The 20,028-nt window shown below is 38.4% G+C and overlaps 1 long non-coding RNA gene across 4 annotated transcripts; it reads right to left on the bottom strand.

Annotated features, from left to right (window-relative positions):
• Positions 1-3,794: 3,794 nt before the first annotated feature.
• Positions 3,795-18,671, bottom strand: LOC149065152 (uncharacterized). Of its 4 annotated transcripts, XR_016195657.1 has the most exons (3): positions 18,426-18,671; positions 12,666-12,764; positions 3,795-9,461 (listed from the first exon to the last, which is right to left on the bottom strand). It is a non-coding gene; the product is annotated as an uncharacterized LOC149065152 (long non-coding RNA). The 4 variants fall into 4 exon arrangements; XR_016195659.1 differs by lacking the exons at positions 3,795-9,461; positions 12,666-12,764 and adding an exon at positions 14,350-15,039; XR_016195658.1 differs by lacking the exons at positions 3,795-9,461; positions 12,666-12,764 and adding an exon at positions 14,350-15,036.
• Between the last annotated feature and the right edge of the window lie 1,357 nt (positions 18,672-20,028).

Genomic DNA, 20,028 nt, shown 5'->3' with positions numbered 1-20,028 from the left:
GCGCGCGTGATGGGAGTTGAGTCGCTATGTGTTGCCTGCTTTTTGCTCATTTTCCTCATCTCGTGACGTTTGAGGAGTGTGTTTAAACGGTTCTTCCTTCCCCCTTTTTTATTTGCTTTCTCAATTAACGTCCGTAAAAATAAGATTTTCACAGAGAAAGAACATATATAAATATTAAGCTGGCCATATTTCATTGAGAAAAGTACGCAAAATAGAGGCCGTAAATAGATATCGCCAAAGGAATTTCCCAATATGACAAAAGTTGCGAACGGGTGGAAAATAAAAAGGTATAGTGTGTTGCACTAAAAAAATTAAATGTCAGAAATGACAAAAATATATGAGATTGAATTTTAGTTGAATTATTTATAGTCATCATAATACGGGGTGTTTCAAAAAGAATCACCCCATTTAAAAAATCGTAATTATTCGGCTTTTAATCTATTTTGATCGAATGATGTATAGGTAGAAAGAGGGAAATCTCGAGATTCACGCAGTTGCCGACAGGTAGCGCTAACGCTCTTCCTTCGGCCGCCACTTCAGTGTTTGGCTTTTCCCACAGTTGGAAACCGATCCAGATGACTTCATTTTCCAGCAAGACTGGGTACCACCACACTGGAGCTCGGACGTTCGAGAACTTTTGAACAATCGCATTCCTAAACGATGGATCGGCCATACGAGACCTAATGATACAGTTAAAACATCACTGGCTTGGATTGGATTTTGAATTTTTTGGCGCAAGGACCAATTTGGTCAAACTGCGCCAAAGCAAGACATAAAAATGAGAAAAATGTCCTTCTGTCATGTCAAAAAACTAAAACATATAAAACGGAACATGAAACGTAAAACAATGACATAAATTTTAAAAACTATAATTTGTCATAAAAACCAATGGCTTTGATGAATTTAAAAATGCGAGATGCATCGCTATTGTCATTTAAAATATCATGAAGTGAAAGATGACTATGACCAAAAGTGGTCGTAAAATGATGACGATGATGTGAACAAGTAAAAGCATGAGCAATGGTCAATGGACTTTGACAATGAGGGCACTCTGGTTGACTCTCTCGTAATAACAAATATGATTGTGTTAGGCGACTGTGTCCTATGCGCAACCGGGCAAGCAGAACTTCCTCCTTTCTGTTAGTTCTGCAGCTCGAACGCCAAAGGCCAAGTGTGGGCTTGATGGCATGAAGTTTATTATTTATCTGATGGTTCCAATGATCCTGCCAGCGGTGATGCATCACTTCCCGGAGGATTGAGAAGTGGTCACTGGCAGGTACCAAAAGGTTATTGTCAATGTTAGTTGTTGTTCGAGCTGCGGTGTCTGCTTTTTCGTTGCCCGGTATTCCTACATGACCTGGTACCCAGTATAATTTTACTGTGGTACCATGATGAATGAGGTAATGCAGTTCATGAAAAATGGCATGAATGAATGGATGAGTGTGAAACGTACAGGAACACAGTGCTTGTAACGCGCTGAGAAAACATCACTGGCCTCCAAGATCACCCGACTTCACAGTGTGCGATTTCTTCTTGAGGGGGTTTATAAAACACTACGTTTTTGTGCTTCCCCTTTCAGCTACATTAACCGTCAAACCGAAAGATACCCAGGCCACATCGCCATATGACAATATCGGCTCATTGTCCACTCGGACTGGATACCTCTGGCAATTTATTCATAAAAAAGCATACATTACAAAATATACATTACAATCATAACTATAAAATCATAATCTAAGTATAAAATCAATTGCTCTTTTTTGCTAAAAAGAGCTCCGCGAATCAAAAAAGGTTGAGAATTGCTGGTATAGACATACGCCGCGCATCCCAAGGTTCGGTTTGCAAAAAAAACTTTGTGATTAGCAATGTAATATAAAATTAATCTTAAGTGTCCATGTTCAATATTTTTCGTAATATAAATATTTCAAATTGGGTGATTCTTTTTGAAACACCCTGTATATTATCGTTATATATTTATAAGTTAGGAAATTCTTCACCCTTGACTTAAGTAATTATTAAAAAATTCAATTGCATATATGTTGCAGCCCGAAGTATGGACAATTCGTGAAATGGCAGACAGGGTTCACCGAATTCTGATTTTCAGAAATAATTAGGTCGTTGGCCGGAGATTCCTGGCCACAGTTCGATGTGCTGATGTAAGACGGTTCGGCTGTCGCCAAATCCATATTTTTCTCATCACCAACGTGTTATACATGGCTATATACAGAATGAACTTGACATGTTCTGCCAAACGAGGCGATAGATGAACTCTAGTGGAACATGAAACCCTGTCCTATTTCGAACCCTTTTTCGAGTTATGGTGGATAATCGATTATAAAAAAAAATGCGTCAAGTCTGAAAAAATTCCAATAATTTTGAGGTTTCTGAGAAACCTACACACAAACTCAGCCCATATTTGGAAAGAGCAGAAAAAATCGTAGAAAGTGACACCAATATATATCATTGAAATATCTACATTTAATGGCAAGCTACGAACGCTGAAATATTGGCGAAGGCCAAAATCGATGAAATTTGACAAAACATTTTGCACAAGCTTTTGGAAAAGTCTACAATAAACCATATCGGTGATCTAGTTCAGGAGAAATTTAGTCTTACATCACTGAAATCTGCGTTCATCGAAGCAATATTAGTAGATTTTGGTGACAATTCGATTTTTCACTTTAGAAATCTCTCAGCGCTCGTTGCTTGGCATTACATACAGATATCCTCCAAATACCCTCCAGTCCAAATAGTGTCACCTTGTAGAATTTTCTCTGCAAAATCAAACTGTAAAAAGCGACTTCCTGTATTTATTGAGAACACTGCAGTCTTGGATCATATGCTGCTTATTAGATAGGCTGTAGTCGATCTCGCTTGTTGTTCCAGTTGGGCTTTTCCAGGTCCACTTTCTTTGGGGTTTCTTCTTAAAAAACTATTTCATGATGCATAACTGTTCGATCTCTGCAAATTCGACGAGTCGGTTTCCTCTGTCGTTTCGTACACCGTATCCATAACTTCCAACTGAGCTTTCACCATTTCTTCTCTCTCCAATTTTGGCATTGAAGTCACCCATTACTATTTTGATACGATGGTTTCCTTTATGCAGCTCGTCTAATTCTTTCACAAAAATTCTTCTACTTCTTCCTCAGAATAGCTTGTTGTTCGTGCATAGACTTGTATAATCTGTATCCGGTATCTGCTTGATATTTGCATAACCAGCTTTGCAACTCATCAGTTGAACTATCTAACTTAACGATGTGATTTTTACACATTTTATGAATGAGAAATTCTACTCCACTGGTTCTTCCATTATCTGTATCTCTGTAGTAAAATACATGTCCACTGGCAAAAATATTAGATTGTCTTTTTTCCTTTTCTTCTTATCTCACACACATGCCATATAAGATGTTCCCATTTATTTTCTTTCCAGTTCTTCCAACTCCTACAAACGATTTTCTGAAGAAAGAGATTGTCCATTATACGTGGCCAAGGTCATCATTTTATGGCAGCCTGGTCCAACCCAGAGATTCTCAGCACCCTCTGTCTTCATGTCTTGCTGGTTGCTGCCGTAACCAGGGACACTCAGACTGCTGGGGACTGAGGGCCTTAGTTTATTGACAGAGTTCATATTTCTTTTTAGAGGGTTTTTGGCCGTAATCCTCCACGCTGGCCAGTGCGGGTTGGAGGAAGCTCATCCGCGTCCGTTCACCACGTATTAAACATGGCTACTTACAGGTTGCACCACGAGAAGGTGCGGATTGGACTTTAAGCCTCTACTCCTAGTTGATTCCTTCAAGTCCTCATAATGAAGCAATTAAAGGGTCTTCTCCTATTCAACAGCCCATATATATATATATATTACACTTCACTCATAGTTAGAAAATTTGATGGCAGATGGAAGTGCTACACACAACAAGCATTACACAGAAAGAAACTTCACGTCCGATTTACTACACATATATATACATTCCAACATGTACTAATTCGTTAGAGTTCTGCAGAGGAATATGGACGAGGTGCATGTGGGGTTCAGTAGTAGGCTTTATTACACTTATATTATGGACAAGTTAAAAACTTGATATGCACAGTATTTGTGAAAAATAACATTTTTATTACAGGCAGAGATTGCTTCACAATAGAATATTATAAAGATGATATGACAGTTGACTGTTATAGTGAATCTCGGATACATATAATGAGCACTGAGTAACATATTTTTTCATGAAACCATTTTTGTCCAAGGTTTATGACTCGATTTTTACCGGCAAAATGACCAACCCTGATAAAAATTTTAGCTTAAATATCCACAGTTTTGTCGTCTAGCCACTGTGCGGTCGCGACAGTTTCACTTTTCACATAGTGAAAATGAGAAATCAGTGAATGCGCAGTGGCTGTTGTCTGAATACAAATTTCTGGGGGTGGGGGTTCCAATTTAGAGTCGGCTACCATTTTGAAAAAACTCTGTTGCCCCAACAATTACGCAGACCTACAACAAAAATATGCATACATTAAATTGCAAATTTCCACCTTAACGATTTGGAGGATAGCTGGTACCACTTACTGAACACCAGATGCTCACAATGCTGGACACATGAGCACACTGTTAGGTTTCATTAACACAAATCTGACATAGCTTTCATATTAAGGTGCGAAATATGTGACAGTTAAATGGTGATAAGTCGAGTGGCTAACTATTAGGAAATCACTTCGTAAGGACTACTGTATATGAATCAGAATCAATTGCTTTAATTTTAGTCAGAATCAATTGCTTTAATTTTAGTCAGAATCAATTGCTTTAAATTTAATCAGAAGACATTATTGTAAGATCTAAAATTTTCCGAAATGGAAAATCGATCAGAAGAGAATCTACCGATGTATATATCAGTAAATATATAACGTATTTAATTATATTTGTTTTAGATTTATTACGTATGCTGAATTCCTTATATTAAATCTCAGTGTTGATGAGTTTCCTTGCGAGCATTCTGTACTAGTAGTAATGAAAGTAATCAAACCTAATTTTAAACTGGTAAATTAACCCTTAAATACATAGTTTTTCATGTGTGCAAAAAGGTCTTTAAATGTTCATTACCGCAGCCAGTTTGAAGATAAAAATTCAATATTGCTCTTGCACATAAACTGATTCCATATTCTTTCCATTTTATATTTTGAATTTGATCGTAAATGTCTCAATTAACATAAACAACTATTCTTTGCAGAGCGTGTGGTTGTAATTTTGCTAATTTCGTTGAAATTTTTTGTTTGCATTTCTTTTTTCACTTTGAAGTTTGCAATCCGAAATTTTTTCTTACTTTAGGTTGATTCACAAAGGCAGTCATAAGTAAGAATACTTATGAAAGTATTCCTACTTCAACACATTTTTTAATGGGCTTTTTTATGGGTTTTGAGGCTTTGCACGTCTTCAACAAGGTTTTGTATAAGCGGTACAACTCAAAATAGACTTTTTAAAATGGTTTATCCTGTTTCCGAAGTGTGTCATCAACTATGGAAAAAATATATCAGCTCGAAAAAAAAAAGTATTATAAAAAATAATTTACCCTTAGATAACTCAATCTTTGGATTGGACGTGTTTTTAGAAATCAATTATTTATTTGGTTCGCAGGGGTACCAGTGAATGGCGGGGGAGGGGGGAACCAAAATTTCAATTTTTGTTTTTGAGAGGGACTCCCTTTACTCAAAAAAACCCAGATTTTGCCAATAAACTAGGTCCCAGAATCCAGGTAAATTGGAGTAGTGTGACATCTCTACTGTAAAAACGGCACATAAAACATTACTTTGTTGTAAACCCTTAGGCAATAAAATTTCTTTTCAACGATTTCTTTTTAGCCCACTATGGTTTATGGATAGCGTGCGTAACCTTTATCTTGAAAAGAAAAAAGCATTCAGAGAGTATAAAAGTGGATGAGGTGACCTGTTATTGTTTACAGATAAAAGAAGGGCGTTGAAGAAAGCGATAAGGGATAATAAAAACGAAGTTGAATCTTGGTTGGCAGATAGCGTTGCCTCCGACCCAAAATCATTTTTAGGTGTGCCAATAATGGATGTAAGGAGGCTTGGAGGGTCTAGGGTGGAGAGCAATTTAGGCATATATAGTGCTTTTTTACGTCGGTTTTTAATGGAGAAAATGCTATTCAATGTACTGGTGGTGCGTGGGGTGATAAAATACTTGCCGATATTCAAGTGGAAGAAGTGGAGGTCGTAAATCTTTTAATTTAGGCTTGCTAATTTTGTTCCGATATTTAAAAAGGGAAGTAGAGAGGCTGTGTCCAATTATCGTCCAGTGAGTTTGATGAGTTCCCTCTCGAAAATTTTTAGAACGTATTATCAAAAAACAATTGAAGTGCTAGACGAGAATAGAATGTTTTGGGGATAATCAGCCCTGTTCAGGAAGGGGAAGTCATGTGTGACTAACCTCCTTTGTTTCTATGATCACGTGACTAAGGCTTTGGGTAAGGGCAAAAATGTAGATGATATTTTTCTTGATTTCCAGAAAGCATCCGATCGCGTCCAACATGGTAAACTGGATAGAATCATGGTTTAGAGATAGGTCACAATGGGTTATGGTGAACGGGGAATTCTCTGATTAGACAGGCGTCACAAGTGAACAAGTGAAATTCCTCAAATGAAGTATCCTTGGCCTATACTTTTTATCGATGAACTCATTTATGGTATCGATGGGATTGTTAGCGAATTCGCAGATGTTGTGGAGCTAATGGTGTAACGGTCGTGTAATGGTCGATCCCGGAGACAAAATATATAAACAATGACTAGAATAAAGGACGATTTCCACGGGGGCCCAATTGGTAACGTTACAATGGGGGAATTCGGGAATCAAAGCGATAGGGAGTTGCTCCAGATTAACTTAAATAGGATTGAAGCATGACATTTAGTGTTGATAAGTGCATGGTCACCCATTTTGGTTTGAACAACCCATGTTTTTCTTACGAGTTGAATGATGTCACTATCCCGGATGCAACTAGGGTCACCGATTTGGGAATTCTCATTGACGAGCGGCTTAGGTTTTCTGAACATTGTTCATCGGTGGTGAAACAATCGAACAGAATGCTTGGTCTCATTTTCAAAAAGGTCTCTTTGCGTTCTCCTAAAGTCATTCTTCAGCTTTTCCGAGGCTTAGTTCGCCCTGGACTGTAAGGTTCTGGAGACCATACCTGCACAGGGACAGACTTGGTTGAAGGGGTGCAGAGAAGAGCTACGTGTGTCCTTATTGGCACACGGGGCTTGAGTTATGCAAACACCAAACATGGCCTCCGTTCTGTCCCTTGTGGGATATAAGCAGGCTACCCTGCGGCTGGGCCATGTTGGAAAAAAAAGAAAAAGCCCCGCCAGAGCCACCAAGAGCACAGGCCGAACGCAGACTGGCATTGCGCCACTGGACCTCCGACCCACGAAAATGACCACAAACATTAGGCTTGAGTTATGAAGAGAGACTTCATGTGTTGAATATGTTTACATTGGATGAACGCAGATTTTGGGGAGATTTCCATGTGTTCAAAATTTTCAATGGGATGGATGGATTGATTAGTACACCGTCAATCGACGGTTTTTACAAGGGGACAACAGTATTGTTTGGTAAAGGACAATGAGAGGTTATGGTGTCGCAGGGAATTTTTCTCTAATAGCGTTATTAATAAATGGAATAGCTTATCCCCGGAGGTAGTAAATTCTAACACAATTGGCACGTTTAAAAAGAAATACGATAAACATGTTGGGGTAAATCGAGAAGCTATCCATACTTGGAATAAGACAACCATAAATACATTTTATGGGCATTGTATAATATATTTCATCATGCATATACACATTGTTTGTCATTTTTGTGATTGCATTTTTAATTGGGTTGCTGTGTTTTAGAAATATATGACATCCATATTTGTTATGGACATCTTTTTCTCAGTCACCTCGTTGGACATTTTGCTTGTTGTGGAATTGTATTTGTATTAACCACAAGTTTTGTGGAGCCCCTAGAAGCCATGATGTATATTTTGCGAACCATTTTTATTTTCTTTGAGATCCAAAAATGACTCGCTTGAAAGAAGGAAGCTTCATGGCTCTTCTCAATGATCTTTTGTCTTTTTATTTTTAGAATGATCAATGTAGAAATGATTAATGGCTATTCCTGTAATCTGAGACATTCACTGCACTGGTTTTTTGATTACAATGTAAAAGCTGCCAATGACATATTCGAAGGGGGATATTCTCTAGTGCGGATTCTTGCATAAGGTTTCAACCTGAAATGTAGCTTTTCATGCCTATTTGGGTTGAACTGACTTGAATATGTTTGTTTGAGAATTCCAAATTCATTAGGTTTCTCTAGTATGAACGCTTTCGTGCTTTTTTAGAGATATCTTATTTGAATATCCCTGGTTGCAAATAACACATTCATAAGGCTTCTCTCCAGTATGAATCCTTGCATGACGTTTTAGCGTGTTTTTTTGTGAAAACACCTTATTACAAATATCACATACATGGGGTTTCACCCCAGAGTGAGTGTTTTCATGGGATTTTAAATGATATTTTTGTGAAAACTGCCGTTTGCAAACACCACATTCATAGAGTTTCAATTCGGAATGAATATTTTCATGCTTTTTTAGATATATTTTTTGTGAAAATACCTTTTTGCAAACACTACATACATAAGATTCTTCCAGCCCAGAGTGAGTGTTTTCATGGGTTTTCAGATGAACTTTCTGTGAAAACTGTCGTTTGCAAACACCACACTCATAGGGTTTCAATTCGGAATGAATATTTTCATGCTTTTTCAGATAACTCTTTCGTGAAAATACCTTCTTGCAAACACCACACTCATAAGGTTTCACCTCAGAGTGAGTTTGTTTATGATATTTTAGATTGCTACTTTGAGAAAATGCCTGTTTGCAAATACCACACTCATAGGGCTTCAATCCTGAGTGAATTCTTTCATGGTCTCTCAAACTACCCATCGCCGAAAAAGCACATTTACAAATACCACATTCATAAGGTTTCACCCCAGAGTGAGTCTTTTCATGATATTTTAGATTACTCCTTTGAGAAAATGCCTGGTGGCAAGTACTACACTCATAGGGCTTCACTCCTGAGTGAATTCTTTCATGGACTTTTAGATTTTCCTTTCGGGAAAATATCCGTTTGCAAACACCACATTCATGTTTTCTGTTTGAGTGAACTTTTTTGTGGGATGACAGAGCATTTCTTCGTGAAAAAACTCGCTGGCAAACATCACATTCAAAGGGTTTCTCTCCAGTATGAATGGGGTTGTTCAATTCTCCTTCACTTGAAGATGAATTTTCCATTTCACCAAAATATTAACAGCAACAGGATTCAAATCGAAAAATGAAACAAGAGAGTATCCACAAGAGTGTGGGATTGATTTCACTTTCGGCTATTGTTGCTGACCAGTTTGAACCAACTCGTGTCTGGGACATCTAAAGAAAAAAAAAAAAAATATTAATTAAGAGTGAATTATATTATTTATGTTAAAAGAATTTGCGGTCATCTACTGTTTTTTTTTAAATTGCTACTCGGGTAGGGAATGTCACATAGTTTTTTGGGATAAAGTCTTTGAGAAATATATACACAGTGGAACACCAATATCTCCACTATTAATAATTCTATACTCACCGACGTTTCCCATTACAAATACCTTGGTGTAATAATCTCTACCGACCTCCGCTTGGTACCTCCCCCTTCAATTACATCTTTCAAAAATGTCTCTGAAATCTTTTTTTTTCGAAACCTTAAAAGCTCCACCCATCTGTGCAGACCCCCCCCCCCCCAACCAGTAAAAATATACATTTATATCATCATCAACAACAACCATTTTCAATCCACTGCTGGATGAAGGTCTCCTGTAAATTTTTCCATTCTGCTATGTCTGATGCTTTAGCCTTCCAGTTGACTCCTGCCACTTTCCTGATCTCGTCAATCCATCTTGTGTGGGGACACCTTCTCAGACTTTTAACACCAGAGGGGTACCAATCTAGGATACTTGTGGTTCATCTGATGTCCTATCTTCTTGCAATATGTCCAGCCCATTTCCATTTCAAATGTTTAATTCTTTCCATGATATCATATACCTTTGTGTGGTTCCTTATCCAAGTGATTCGTTTTCTGTCTCTCCTTGTGATGCCTAGCATACATACTCACCAAGCAGTGAATTTTCCAGAAGAAGGTGGACGAGGTGCATGTGTGGTTTAGTAGTAACCTTTACCAAGCTCCGGTCCTATCTCATTCCATCTCAACAACCAGTTTTACTCTGGATGATGAAGGGCTTGGTGATACCTTTCCATGTGTCAACGTTGCTCTTAAAATATACAGTAAAACCGCTAACAGGGACGGTGAAATGTGGTTGCTATTAGGAGTGGTAGTTTTTTCTTGAAAGTAAAAACTAATTAAAATTTGCTATCTACATAAATCGCATGCATTTTGACAATCCACTTTGTAACTCATTATGATATTTATATAACTGATTATATTAAAATATATGATTATATTGATAATATTATATTGATCTACAGCACTATTATGACATCTTTGCAGTGCCGAGATAGAACGCAACAGCTAGGTACCAGCCAACCCACAAATAGTTCTTTGTTCGCACTAGACCTTCTTTCCAGGGTGTTCCCAAGCCCAATCCGATAGCTGAAGATATAGGTGCTGACACACATTCTTGTTTTAAAATATATATGTATATTGACACATTCCTCTAAAAAAATCAATATTCTCAATATTTCTATTCCTTTTTGCGAGCACAATTGTTTTGAACGGAACCATCCGTTGGAGTAGGGAGTGCTGAGAACCAAGGGGTTTCTAGTAATCGGGAAACTTGCATATCCCTCAAGTGATTAGAGTGCTGACAGCCAGTCTTCTGTAGGCCCCACATGATCTCTGAGTTTTTTCTTCATATACTCATCTAGCATTTGTAACCAGGAAAAGAAACCATACATAATCTTATTTTTTTTCCCATATAGTTTGGGGGAGCTCCCTAAAAAATCAGCTCGAAAATTATTTTTTCGCTCGATATGCCTGTCATTTTCCACACCGAGAATGGCAGCTGTTCTGAGGTTACTTGTAACGTTAAGTCTATGGGACATTTTCGGTTACATAAAAATGTGGCAGTAGTTTGGAGGTGGTCATTGAGAGGAGATTTTAATGTATTTGAGAATGATGATCACTACTTGTTATGGAGAGAGATCATTCAGCAAATTGGTAATAATAAAAAATTATTTGAGAACAACGATGACCCGTGTAAGAGTAGGTTCTTTCTGTCTACATGATGCAGAGAGTAGTGTTTAAAGATGAGGATTTTGACAAATTTATTCACCCTTTCTCTCAGCAGTTTTTAAAATTTCCCTGATCCGCATTACAACTGCCACAGTAGAAATCACTAAACCTTCTAGAAATTGCCACCTATTTTCAAGAATATTTTTTTTATTATAAGCTTATAAATGCTCTGCCCTTCCCCCCAACACATAATAATAATAATAGAACAAGAAAGGGAAAAAAGTTGCTCTCTCTCTCTCTCCCCCCTTCTTTTACCAGACTTTGAACAAACGCTGACTTGCTGGTAATTGATTGACAGGAGGGAGGGAGAAGGAAAGCATGTTATCAGGAGAACAAAATTTACCACGGTATCTGAGCTCAGGTTGCCGATATGAGAGCATTCTAAAAACCTGAGATATTTCTGGATTTCCACAATAAAGCGAATCAAGTTAGACGAGATATCTCGGGATTGGCACAGTAAGGGTTAAGGATTTTTCTGATGCAGGACGAAGGAGTTTCTGCAGCTGTTCCTTTTATATGTGTGTATAATTTCTCAGCTTCATTCACATGCAATAAATTCACTGCAGCATGTAAATTTGATTAATTATTTGAATAGACTAAAGTAGCTTTGAAGTATCAGAGAAGAATTTTTAAAATTTTAAAAATTCCAAAATTTATTTATACCAGATTATCAGCCCTGTAGATTTATACAAGAGAATGCGGTTAAATGAGACAGATATTGTTTGATATTGCAAAAAAGAAACTAGTGATAGTGGAGGAGTCAACAATAGAGCTGGGGAGTTTGTTCCATTCTCCAATGGAGCATCAATTTTTTTTCTGTATTGTATGCAGCTGGTCATTATTAACTATATTATCTTATTTGCCGTTTTCATGTCAAGATGTCTCTTCAGATTTTTTTGCACTAATAAATGGTAAATTTTATGTCTGATCTGTATCTTCTCACTATATTTATTGTGACTAGTATATTCTTATGATTGCGTAAAGGTAAGAAACTAAAAAAATAGGCATGATTTTTTTTGTTTCTCGCAGAATAAGGGAAAGCAAGCAACTTGAGTCGTTCAGTCAACCTGTCAATTTGGATCTTTGGGCTACTCAAGATTGATTTGCGTATCCCAGTGTAAGGAGAGCCCATACCTTTTCGGTCCAAAACACTAATTGTCATCCAAAAATGAAAAACATTGACCTCGAGAAATGGAAAGATTCAAACAGATCAATTCAAAAACTGAGGAAAGAGTAATGGAAAGATTCAAAAGCGGTGGTTTACTGTGCCCCACCTTATTGTTGTATGGGTGACTATCTTTATACAGGATTTACAATGCATAAACTAGATAAATAAAATGCCTTACTGTTACTGGTGCTTGTGGGTGGAGCCTTAGATGTTTGCAATGTTCTAATTTGCACAGGACCATCAATGGTTTTGAAACTGTTTCACGGAACTCCAATATCTATTAAAAAAATTAACATTTCTTTATTATAAACTAGTTTCACAGCTATTCATATATAACCCAGGAAAAACTATCAGTTCATGCAGAGCATCAATGAGACAAACATGTTTTCTCAACTGCTGGGCTGCAGCATCATTCATACCAAGCCACGAGTGTGATTGGTCGTTGCACATTCATTCTCCTTTAGTTGTTTGTTTGACTGGGACCTCAAATCACAAAAAATAAATGAAACCTGACCGCAAGCTTTCCAAGACTGAGAACCGCTGTAAGCGAATATGGATCCCATTGGCGGCACAGTTGGAAGTCGGGTGAAGATGGTTTTACGTGATCACCAACTTTTTGAAGTGTGAATGTGTTCCTCATTCTATGCATTATAGAAGTCTCACCACAGAGACCATACAGCCTTTAATGAATACAATATTAATCTCATTACACTTTACTCATAATTTGAAAAATAGATGGCAGCGCTAAAAATTCATGCACAACACTGGACATGTACTCAAACTGTTAGGTACACATGCATACTTTCTGGTAAAGCTTGAACAGCAATAGTGTAATAACTAGTTGACAATTTTTGGGGACTATTTCCTTTATAGTCTGTTAACACTTTTCTCATTTTCTTCCATTGGCATTTTCTTTCCTGCCAGCCATTATTATTATCATTATTTACCTTTTGCTATTGGTCTGAAAGTGACATCACCTCTGGAAGTTTACTGTAATTATAATATGCCACAGCATTTGAATTGAATCTGTTAGTATATATGTATGCACATTTTCGGAGCTAATTTTTTTGTTTGTTTATTATTTTACATACTGTTTACAGGATTACATATGGATTATCTCAGGCTGCACACATTTCATATTTTTATTTTAATTAACTTTCTGCATACTGGCCGTTATATCCCACAATCGTTTTTTTATCAAATCCACAGATTATTTTGACAAAGACGAATGTCTCTTCTGTCACAAACAGTTGAAAGAGAGTCTGTACTTGTAAAGAAAATTTGTAAATTATGAATTTAATTATTATTTCTACATAATACTTATATATTCCACAGAATATTTATTTATACATAACACAAGGGAGACGATTAATTAATGCAAGCCCTGGTATTTCTTATTTTCAATCCCGAATCTGGCCAAGGGTGTTTTATTTTAAATCTCGATCCTTTATTTTGTCTGAGAATGTTATTGATTGTGTAGTTCATTTTTTATCGTAATTTTTTTTTAGTTTTAACAACAATAGCGTCATCCCTTTTTGGCAGAAAGGCATCCAAAAACATGATTATGTTTCACTCTTAGCAAATTCTTGTCATGCTTTCAGGCGTTTTTCTCACCAAACAAAAAAAATCTCTAACTAGGGATTATGAAAGTGGTTCTCAAACATTTGAGAGCCGCGGGTCCCTTGCCCAATTCATGGTTCATTTGCAGCTTCCCAGAATAGTTTAATAGATATTTTCACTTACAAAATAATCCTTTCAAATCAGGCCATGGCGATAAACCAGAGTTGGGTTCAGTTTGTAACCATTCCAAGATTCCATTTTTATCCTTCAACATTAACAGCAAAGGAATTGACTAAGTCATATTTCAAACTAAGACATTTATTCAAATTCTCAAAAACACAATTACAAAAACACCACGTTAATGAAACTTTAGTATAATATAAAAATAGAACATCAACATATCGCAGCAAACAAATTCACAGGTTACTGTTGCACTTATCTGATAGTGGGTCCGGAAACTCTGCATATGACCAGATGAGATCCACCGTCCACGTGATTTCCAATATCTAAGTTTCCAATGGTCTGCTTTGGAGGGATTGAGCCAACTGAGGCTAGTAGATGACGTTCATCTAATTAGAACCAGCTTCATATCGAAACAATCACAATGTGGGCATATTTCGCTGGCAATTGTGTTTCTACACACACACAAGGCACTCTATACGGAATGAGCACAGCATCGGAGCCAGTAGAAGTCCAAACCAGAAGCATGATGGAAGAGCATTGATGAGAGATCAGTCACCGGATATAAGTTCCAAGCTTGCCAACAGACATGATCTAGAGGAGGATTAGTGTAAGAATCCAATGAAGCATGGATGTAGAGGATTGTCAGAGTCAATCAATTCAAATGATACAGTTGAAGATATCAACTTGATCATCATTGAGGAAATTAGAAGTCAAGATTTTCCATCATCACATGGTATGTTTCGGGGAAGCTGAGTCACAGCTCACATGAGATAATTAGTATTAATTCATCGTAAAAAAGTCCGGACCTGCTGAGACACAATACAAATTTAGTAAGACATTTCGGGATATTATTTCAAGCCAAGGGCCAGATGAGATTTGGTTACATATCTACTGATATGTAAAACGTTGAAGCACTACTGTGCTACAACATTGCGGAAACAAGTTCAAGTAATGAATGCAATCATCCAATGAACATAATCCATATTTATACTCAACACAAATAAAATAATCTCTGTCCACTTGGAACACGGAAACACTTCATCCTCAACAAGAAAAATATGCCATACAATACACATAATTCACATACACTTTCACAAATATTATAGTAGCTGAAAACATCAATTGTCAACATGCCAGGTAAACTGGCTGGGCTCACCCAACATGATTAATAAGGATCATCAGAAAATGAATGACAGGGACTGTTTACCCTTGGATGTCCGCGGCCATCTGCCAGCAAAAGGTATTTATATACACACTGAAGAGCCAAAAAAACTTGTACGCCTGCCTAATATCGTGTAGGGCCCCCGCGAGCACGCAGAAGTGCCGCAACACGACGTGGCATGGACTCGACTGATGTCTAAAGTAGTGCTGGAGGTAATTGACACCATGAATCCTGCAGGGCTGTCAATAAATCTGTAGGAGTAAGAGGAGGGGGGTGGAGATCTCTTCTGAACAGCACGTTGCAAGGCATCCCAGATATGTTCAATAATGTTCATGTCTGGGGATTTAGGTGGCCAGCGGAAGTGTATGAAGCCAGAAGAGTGTTCCTGGAGCCACTTTGTAGCAATTCTGGACGTGTGGGGTGTCGCATTGTCCTGCTGAAATTGTCCAAGTCTGTCGGAATGCACAATGGACATGAATGGGTGCAGGTGATCAGACAGGATGCTTACGTACCTGTCAGAGTATCTAGACGTATCAGGGGTCCCATATCACGCCAACTGCACACGCCCCATACCATCACAGAGCCTCCACCAGCTTGAACAGTCCCCTGTTGGCATGTAGGGTCCATGGATTCATGAGTTTGTCTCCATACCCGTACACGTCCATCAGCTCGAAGCAATTGGAACCGAGACTCGTCAGACCAGGCAACGTGTTTCCAGTCCTCAACAGTCCAATGTCAGTTGTCGGGCCCAGGCGAGGCGTAAAGCTTTGTGTCGTGCAGTCATCAACGGTACACGAGTGGGCCCTCGGCCCGAAAGCCCATATCGATGATGTTTCATTGAATGGTTCGCACACTGACAGTTGTTGATGGCCCAGCATTGAAATCTGCAGCAATTTGCGGAAGGGTTGCACGTCTGTCACGTTTAATGATTCTCGTCAGTCCTGTTCTTGCATGATCTTTTTCCGGCCGCAGCGATGCCGTAGATTTAACTTTTTACCGGATTCCCAATATTCACGGTACACTCGTGAAATGGTCGTACGTGAAAATCCACATTTCATCGCTACCTCGGAGATGCTATGTCCCATCTCTCGTGCGCCGACTATAACACCACGTTCAAACTCACTTAAATCTCGATAACCTGCCATTGTAGCAGCAGTAACCGATCTAACAACTATGAAAGACACTTGTTGTGTTATATAGGCATTGCCAACCGCAGTGCCGTACTCTGATTGGTTCCATATCTCTTTATTTGCATACGCATGCCTGTACCAGTTTTTTTGGCTCTTCAGTTTAGTATATTAAACTTATAAAAATGTATTTCAAACACACAAAACCCTCAATAAGACTAGATAGAAAATTATACGGCAGATGGCAGCACTATACCTAACAAGCATTACCCGCAAACTTCCCGGTAGGTTCACAACACGTACACACGTATTCTAATACGTACTGATTTGTTAGAAGTTCTGCAGAGGAATACGAATGAAGCATGCGGGGTTTGGTAGTCCATATTGTGTCTAACTTAAGGCTAATGCTCATTTATTGACACACAAACAGTGAATGATACCAAAACATATTTATTTATTTTCAAATCGTTATTTCTTATTTTTCTTTTTCCCTTTGTGCAGTAGCGCTGTTGTCTTGGATTATTCCCAATGTGATTACCTTTCGCTAGATGTTTTTAACATGTCTTTTCAAATGTTTGAATAGTCATTTATTTTTTTCCGTTCCGAGCGTTAGGATTACACGAACCAGATTACATTTTCGTCGACCAGTAAGGTTGTATCCTTTTCGGAACAGGTGCTGTATAATCCAGACCGCCAAATCCAATATAATCCAGATCACCAAGGGCGCTATAAGTCACCAACGGCTCTCACTTGCTTTGCCGGGTTGTCATTGTTATAGATTGTTCCTCCGTAGCTTCCATTACCCATCCATTATAGATGGCGCTTAAAGCGCGGGCGATTCAAACGGATAACAGCATTTTTTCCCTGTGTGCAGTAGCGTCGTTGTCTTGAATTATTCCCGATGCGATTACCTTTCGTTAGTTGTTTTTAGCGTGTCTTTTCAAATGTTTGAATAGTCATTTAGTGTTTTTCGTTCCGAGCGTTAGGATTACATTTTCGTCGACCGGTAGGGCTGTATCCTTTTTATTTATTTTTCTTATTAATATTCGTTACTTTATTTAATTTCCGTTATTTATTTAAAAGAATCTGGATACCCAGAAATAGTCCGGGTTTTAATTTTTTTTTACGTAGAATATGCTTATTTTTACAACCTGCATGACCGTTGTTTATTTAAAAGAATCTGGATACCCGGAAATAGTCCGGGTTTTAATTTTTTTTTATGTAGAATATGCTTATTTTTACAACATGCATGACCGTTGTTTATTTAAATATACTATTATATTTCATTTGTGTTTCATGATATTTTTCATATTTGAATGGATTTTTATTATTTTTTTCCATGCTGGCGATTTTTTTTTTCGGCGTCCGCAGTGTCTAACGGCCTTGGCGACTTTTGGTCGGGTCGTCGGACATGTTTGGCGCCGAAAAAAAAAGTCGCCAGAAATCGCCAATCTCTGGATTATACAGCACCTGTTCCGAATCGCCCGAGCTTTAAGCGTCATCTATAATGGATGGGTAATGGAAGCTTCTAGAAAGAATAATGACAACCCGGCAAAACAAGTGAGAACCCCGATCGGCAGAACTGAGAGCGCCGGCGTCTTATAGCACCCTTGGCGATCTGGATTATATTGGATTTGGCGGTCTGAATTATACAGCACCTGTACCAATGAACTATAAGCTTCTCATCATGGTCCTGCTCTGCCTCCCTTCCTAATGGAAATGTTGAGGACAGTGCCAAGATCTTTGACGAGTGATTGACAAACGGGGCTGATAATTACTGAGATCCTGTCTTGTTAACGCTCATGCTTTTAATAAAGAAACTGAGTATATAGACACCCCCTTCCCACTTCTTAAAAAAGAAGCTTCCTTCCTCCGAATACGTCAGAACGGACTTACAACTACTGACCTGCACTTGAAGATGAACATGACGCGTGAATGAATTCATCTAAGGTATATGTGGATCCATGCCAAGAAAGGATCCTATTTATCCCTTATTAACTATTCATAATTATCATTTAACGATCGAGATCAGCGAAATAACAGGATCAGCCAAGCTCATCGGGCAAATATGGTCGACTGTAACTGAACGCTGCTCACTAGATAAACAAATGAAGTTCGTAGTTGTTGTTTTCGGAAGTAGAACCAAAAAAATTTTTAAGATATTCAATTACATTCACAAGAACAATTTTGTGTGTTATTATTAATAGTCCATTAGTCCAGAGAATATAGATTTTAAAATTGAAAAGTTTGACAAAGGGTAGGTCTTGTTTGATTGAAAAGGAAACCTTCACATTAATTTCAAAAGACTGTAACAACCACTACGAACTTTATTCTTTGTTTATCTCGAGAGTCAAGTGCAGTCATAGACGGCAATGTTTGTTCATCCGACAGTTATTGCCGTTGGGGGTCGCGCTATCGTCGATGTTGATCGTTAAACGGTCATAACTTGTAATCAGTGGATTCCCCTCATCAGAGTTGCCAGATTGGCGGTTTTCCCGCCAAATTGGGCTGGTTTGAAAACGGTTCGGCGGGAAATTTTTGGCTTTGGCGGGTGGCGGTTTTTTGGGCGGTTTTTCCAAAATTGTGTTCATGGCGAATTTCTCCGTATTTTTCTTTATTTTTCTTTGCTGGCGAGCAAAGAAGTTTTTCTTTTTCACTTCAGTCCCCACCTCATGTTGTGTTTTCTTCCTGACAAGGCAGAAGGGATGGGAGGGGGGGGGGCATCTCACCCAACTATGGAAAGCCAGAACTTTCAACCACAATGCCTTTGCCACCCAATAATTGAAGGGACCGTAAAACAAAAACTTGGGAAACTGTCCTAGGCTCTAGATCAGTGGTTTTCAACCTTTATGATACCGCGGCCAATCGGTTATAATATATCCAATGTAGTATAAGGGAAGTAGTATATCCAACACTATAAGGGAAATGGGAGACTTTAGTGACGTCACGAGCTTCGCGCGGAGGCCTTCTGCTATAGAAGGTGTTGCTCCGGCCCGACGGTTGGGAAACACAGTATCTAGACCACAGAAGCCTGTGAAAAAAACCGTAGCCTCCACAAACGTGAAGCTGGCAGGGTTCAAGCCCGGGAACCAGTTCTGTCTTAATGCATGGCCCGGGGGCCTCAAGAGAAGGTATTTTTCGGGGATTTTCCATGTAGGGAATCAAAAAAATCACTTGGCTCTCGGGGCCCCATGATGCTCTTAAAATGGCCCTGCCAGGAACCCAGAAGAGTTCTTAAATTTTTTGTTTACTAGACCGTGAAAAATCTGGTCTGGAACCCATACCTAATTTTTAAAATCATTGTGCCAAATTTCGTAGGCACCTATGCACAATTTGAGACAGTGCCGTCTTGACGCATGGGCCAACCCGGGCACGTCACGGAGGCCTTCAATGAAGAGCGGCGGGGAGGGATAAAAAATAAGATATAGTTAAGATTTGCGAGATTAAGCATGTGAATTGGTAAGTAGGCATTTGTAGTCTGGATAGAGGGCTGAGCAGCATCAATTTGC

The sequence above is a fragment of the Pholcus phalangioides genome, unplaced genomic scaffold (genome assembly GCF_987345545.1).
Source record: "Pholcus phalangioides strain wild (caught in Gottingen) unplaced genomic scaffold, Ppha-v1.0 ptg000041l_1, whole genome shotgun sequence".
Classification (NCBI taxonomy): Eukaryota; Metazoa; Arthropoda; class Arachnida; order Araneae; family Pholcidae; genus Pholcus; species Pholcus phalangioides.
The sequence above is the reverse complement of the archived record's forward strand: the minus strand, read 5'-3'. Positions and strand labels throughout refer to the sequence as shown.